This window comes from Festucalex cinctus, chromosome 2, assembly GCF_051991245.1.
Source record: "Festucalex cinctus isolate MCC-2025b chromosome 2, RoL_Fcin_1.0, whole genome shotgun sequence".
NCBI classification, from domain to species: domain Eukaryota; kingdom Metazoa; phylum Chordata; class Actinopteri; order Syngnathiformes; family Syngnathidae; genus Festucalex; species Festucalex cinctus.
This window is the reverse complement of record NC_135412.1, coordinates 19603812-19610314: the sequence shown is the minus strand read 5'-3', so window position 1 is coordinate 19610314 and position 6503 is coordinate 19603812. Positions and strand designations below refer to the sequence as shown.

General features: G+C 42.1%; 1 protein-coding gene across 2 annotated transcripts in view; it reads right to left on the bottom strand.

The window, feature by feature from the left end:
• LOC144014045 (ERC protein 2-like) overlaps positions 1-6503 on the bottom strand; it is a 168839-nt gene that overhangs the window by 9400 nt on the left and 152936 nt on the right. The gene's annotated exons all lie outside the window — the stretch shown is intronic.

Sequence of the window (6503 nt, the reverse complement as noted above, 5' to 3'; positions counted from 1 at the left end):
GGTTTGGCAGTTTGTAATGTCATTTCTTCCGGAGTCTGATGTTGTGTGTGTGGAAGCTGTTTTTTAGTCTTTGATACATATAAACAGAGAATGACAAACTACTAAAACAACCATAAAAGACTGTCTCCCAATGGAAAGAGAACAAATTCCCATTTCATTTTTTCTGTCTCTAATCCCGTGAGGAATGATGGAGGCTTGCGTGGAATGGTGGGGAGCGTCGCAGCCAAGGTGTGTCAACTTGTCAAGGTAGTAATGATACAGGTGGAATTCACAGAACCAGCTCCTAATGGAGGGGTTTCGGTTTTATACATTTTGCACACACAGATGTAAACCTCCCTCAGTATGTCTTTGCTTCATGCAGTCCAAAGCTCGAAGACAAAATGCATGCAAACCAAGAGTAAAAACATATATGAACACTACAAAGGCATACTATACATACGTACCAGACAGTAAGACAGAAAAAGGGTTATTCACGGGACATATTCATTTATTGTTGAAAATGCCCCAAAGCAGATAATAAATAGTATAGTGTTCATACCGGTCCTAAATACAGGTTTGTGCAACGACAATAAAAGGTGCTAAAAGGTGCATGGAATTCTATCTCTTCACTCCCAAATTCCTCTCTCCTCCTCCCCCACTCTGTCTCTCTTGATTCCTCTCTTACAAGTTCATCTCAGTCTAATCTCTCATTCACTCTTATAAGCTTCTAATCACAGGATTCCTTTGCTCGCCCTTTCTTTTGTTCTGAGCGCATTTTAAGTGCTAGTCTTTACATTATTGAGCAAGATGTCAGAACTATTTTTTTTTCTTTCTTTTAACTCTTTGACCGCCAAAAACGTTTAATAACGATTCGTAAAATCACAATATATGCCACCATAAACGTTAAATGACATCAACTACGGTTTTTTTCCTTTTTTTTTGTAATCAATTTAATCAATGGGCAGTGCAACATCTAAGTGCAGCACTGCCTGGTCAATAGGTTGTGGAATCAAACACTCACTAACTATGGCCAGCAGATTGTATCTATTTTCAATGGACTTCCGGTGTATGAAATTAAAATGAAACATGACAAAATCTGATGAAATAGAACTTTTTCAAGGATGATGTGAATGATCAAACCCTTTGTCATATTAAAGTTTTTTTTTTTTTTTTTGATAACGTGTGGCAGTAAAAGAGGTAAAGAGAGAGCTCAGAATTGTTTATTCGGTAGTCTTACCGAATAAACAATTGCATTTGTGTGCGTGTGTGCGTGTGTGCGTGCATGTAAATACATGTAAATTTATACTCATTAATTCACCTAAAACTTAATAAAAATCCCATTGCCCTTCACCTTAACCGGATACTTCAGAGTCTCGCCAGAGTCGTGAAGTTCACAAGGTCAGGAGACCAGAGGAAAGGTCAAAGAAAAGAAAGATAAATCAAAGTCAAATCCAGCACCAACTAAACACTTCCTGTCATCCACATGGTTACAGAATCGAGTCTTACGCCAACCCCAGAAACCTCTAAATTCCAACAAATTAAGGAGATCTCAAGAGACCAGAGGAAAAACTAAAGAGAGGAAGGAGGGAAGGATAGATGAGGCAGAGTGAGATCCAGAGACACCAGCACATCCAGATGTCAGGAACTCTACCAGCTGAAACAAAGTCAAAGACGATGTCAACGGGTGCCTGCAGGGTTGTATTGTTTATACTGTACATTGAATCAATTACACAATCACAACAGTGGAAGTAACTTCAGACATCAGGTGATAGGAACACGAAAACTCACTGCTTGAACTGCATGCTGGCCAGGCAAGAAGTGGGATCTTTTAAGGGTCCAGGAATTGTGTACAAACCCTTGCAACATGGCATGATGTAGGGCGATGGTTGTGGATAGATGGATCAGGTTATGGTCATGATCAGGTCTTGTCATGGTATCTGTGTGCACTAACAATGTCATCAAAAATGTCCCAAACGTTCATTGCCTGCCACCATGGCCACTCACAAGTATCCTCAATGTTGACATCTGCAAACAGCTCACCCACATGAGGTTATACAAACTGTCTACCATCTTCCATGTACAGTGAAAACTGATACCGCAAAGAAAACACCTCTCCAAGGTGCCAGACGCCATCAAATGTGAGCATTTGTTTGGATTTACTTGTTACATTTTTTTTTACCTGATTAATTGTATGGTTAGTGGCTGGGATAAACAAAGGTTAGTGTGTAGTGTGTTGGAAGATAGCACAGTTGCCTTGTCATACTTGCAGCAAATCTGCATTGTCATAGTGTGCAATTAGGTCCAGGGATGATCACAGTAGGGTCAGGGGAAGTACAAGCATGTGATGGAAGATTTAAGTAGAAATGATGGTGGGCTGTCATACAACTAGGCCATTCCAATTCCACGGGGACTGGAGATTAAAACCACATTTCCACTTGGAAGTGCAGTTGAGTTCTAAGGGTCAGGGTACAGTTTGGAAGAGTAAACCCAAATCTTGTGCAGGGCTTGTGTTGAATGGTGCTTGCTGCATCCATAATCTATCGAGCGTGACAACAAAGCAGCACTACACAATGAGACCTGCCAACTCAACCATTACATTTTTTGAAATATTGTGTAAATGTGGCATTGTTTTGATTTTCTCTATTTTTGCTTTACAAAGTGGATTTTTTCCTATTGTATTCCCTGCGTAGTCGTATGTAATTTGGTAAAAATGTGGCAAAATCAGTCAAGACTTGTACTACTTTGGGATACAGCTGGATGGCAAACATGACTGTTCAGAGTAGCCAGACATTGTATGCAGGAAGTGACAGAGTGGGCTTTGACATCTGAAGGAAACTTCTACAAATCGTACTACTATGTGGTTGCCACGCTTCTTTCCTTGGCTGTGGTATGCTGGCGGCATTAGGCACAGACGCAATGTGGCTGGACAAGATGGTCAGCTGGCACTGTGGTTGGCATGAAGTTGTTCTCTGCGGTGGCGGTGTCACAGAGTGGGGACCCTGTGCAACGTCATAGAAAACGGCAGTCTTTGCACTTCACTATAATAAAGCAGGCGGGTATGTTCAGTGGTGAGCCACAGTCTCGGGGCTCCCGTATGGGCAGGAGCTTGCTATTATAAGAGGAATTACACACTGGACCTGATGTTCTGCATCCTGCTTTTTGATTTTGTTTTCCCTGCCTCTGCTCTACTTCAGCCAACCCGTCTACAACACCTTGACCTTGAGCTAAAACTCTCAGTGGTGCTTCAACAGCACGTTAGCACCCACGTTTCTGGGCCTTGAACATGCCTGGATGTAGATACCAGTGCAGGCCTGGTTATGAGGGTGTGGGCGGAGGGGACAAAGGTGAAACCTAAGCCCACATTAAAGCACCCCCATCAGGTAGGAGATCAGGGGAGGCACCCATTCTCTCAGTGTCTGCGGGGGTATGGGCTTCTGGATCCCTATCTCACCTCCATCTGGAAAGAGAATCTCAGGGTAGTCTGATGGTCTGATAAGAAGCCACGCTGACTGACATGGCAACAGTCTCTCACCCCCATCTGAAAAAATAAAGTTGGTGGATGGAAGCCTAGCAAAAGTGCTTTCTTATAAGGGTATGCGTATGCGAAAGAAAGGTTGAGGTATTCGCAATGGTACATTACAATTTGTAGTTTACTTTGAAGGTTTAGTATGCAAAACTGCATGCACTGGCATGGTCACAAATAAAACAGAGAGAAACATACTGTTGATATGTCTCTCGGATGAGAGGATATATCTGATGGTCGAAATTGACACAAACACATTTCACTCACCATAAAAATTTCTAGAAGCAGCTCTTTTACACGTGTGTGCGCAAGTCACATAAAATACGACCTTGCTCATTTTCTCCTGCACCTCTCAGCCGTTTCCGGATGTGGTAATAGCCTCGCGTCTCCATCCCCTGCTTGATGTCTTCTCAAGATGGCACTGACCCTTCAGTTCTCACTCCTAAACCAACCAGCCTCGTCTCCAACTCTCTGGCCCACACTGTCACCATTTCTCCATCTGTTCTTTATTGCCTGCAGTTCAAGATCTGTCTCTTAACTGATTTGCACTTATAACATACAGCAGCTTGAGACATAGCACCTTTCCTCACAGTTTTTTTTTAAAGTTTTAACATTGAACACATTCTGAATTGACATAATACGGGCAACGAAAGTCACAAAACATTTTCCATTTTACAAACCACTGACTGACTGGCATAACACAAATTGATAATAAAGACCTGCTTACTGAACTTTATATGCACCATATTGGAATGCGAGCCAAATGTGAAAGCAGAACGTGGAGAAGTTTGTCGGGTGAACATGTGCTTGCTCCAATTTAGCACAAAGATGAGACTTACAACACTGGTTTAGTCTTTTGCATCTTTTGCAATTACGAACAATTAAGCATAAAGATAAGCCTGAACAATTTTTATCTAGGGGTCTATTTCTAGTTGTTCTACTGGGATTTCTTTTATTAGTATGCCGGTTTTACGCATAAATAAGCATAACACATAGCTTCACATGATTTAACCAAATGGACGAGTAACTACAAACGGGACTGTTAGAGCTTGCTGTCAAGTGGACGGAGAGTGTTTGTTCTAAAGCAGCTGCAGCATTGATGCTTAATGCGAGGTAAGTCCGGTCTCAGGAAGAACCAATCATCTTGTTGGCTGGGTCTGCTTGCTGCCCTCCGGGTCAGAAGGAGCCCCAGGACATTAGACACATTGGATACACACTGGGGAATAGAGCTTTTACAATGCTTGGTGGTCTGCTACTGATCTATACCTAATGCCAAGCATCTAAGTGCCAATTCTGAGCAGTGCCAAATGGATCCACTCTGGAGGGAGATGGGAAAAAGAGTGCTGATGATTTGACCATGGTTTTAATGATTCCTTGCTTAGTCACAATCCTTAAAGAAACATGAATGTCAGATCAAACAGCATGCGTGCGTGTGCCTGTAGATGTTTACATGTGTGGTAAATTCTCCATGCTGTGGGATCCTACCGCCTCCAGGCATGAATCTGGGGCAATGAACGAACCAGGGAAAAGTGTTCATCAAAAGGGATGGGTTTCGAGGGGAATGCCCACCTTTGGCGCCTCAGGGTTGAGTTGGAGGGGTGGGGTGGGGTGGGGGAGGTCACTGGGAGTGAGATAGAAAAGACAGACTATAGAATATTTACACGTTATAGAGGTTCTTCACAGCAGAGGAGGACCACGTTTGATAAGATATTGAGACAGTTATGACGGAATGCTCTGAACTCTAAATTGCCTCTACTGGGCTGTAGACTGACTAAAGCCACTCACACTCTGTAAAAGCATCTTGAACATTTGCACACTCTGTGGGATGTTCTGTACCACGTAATGGAAAGGGATATACAAGTAATGCTTAAATGAGGATAGAGCCAATCGTAAATAGAAAGTAACAGATCTTGGGCTTAGTACACAGATGAAAAGTAAATAATCCTTAATAGTTATGATGAAGTGCTTCATGTAATTTTGATATTTATTGCCAAAATATAGTGTAGTCCATAAACAGCCTCCGATATAGCGATTAACATTTAGTCTAGAAGGGGATTCATGCAACAGGTTATGATGCACTGCTAGCATAAGATAAGCAAATAGAACTTTGTTATGATAGGGAGGAATGATATACAGTCCAGCTGGAATAATATTCCACGTAAACATGTCCTCGCCCTGTTTATGAACGTCTGAGAAGTGGAATATAAATGTGTAAGCTAGGTTAGGATCACTGGATTCTTTCGTAAAAACTCATCATGTGCTGTTTCAAACATCTTAACATTGAAAAAGATTCCCATCATTGCACTGCAATAAGCGGTGAAAACGTATTGAGTAAAGTGCTTGCAGACTTTCAGTAACTGGAAAAGAATCACACAGCTCATTCAGTATGAAATGTTACTTTGTGAGCCAGTGTGTATGCGTGTGTGAGTGTGTGTAAACTTCCATCCATTTGTCTGGGCGGCGCTGGGAATAGTATCGGCTTAACGCTGAAAGAATTCAGGCCTCCCGAGCAAGGTCATGTGCTGATGTTTAGTAGGAGCTTTCTCAGGTCACAGATTGTGACTTTCAACCATCACTCACATTACCCCACATCCTTGAGTAGGCCAGTTAAAATGGCATACCCCGCATTTCTCCCCCGGTTTGCTGTAATGACAGATGACAGCCATCTCGGTCGACTTACCTAGTTGAAGGAGAAGTCAAGCAAAATAGCTGTGAGGAAACAAATGCCCTTCGCATATACAAACGTAAGGTAGGCTCATTTGGAATTTTGAAGAGAAATTGTAATACTTTACCAAACAAAAACATTTTTGAATGATTGTATATCTCCAATGTTATGGGAACAATTGTGGCCGGGGCAGTGTGAGCAGTTTAACATAACTTACTTTAACTTACAAGCTCTCGCACCGTACCCTGGCCAATGGTAGTTTTTGTTTCTCTATGGTCGCATTTTAAATCCATCTACATTGCCACTAGTCTCGAGTGATAAGATAGTCCGTCTCTC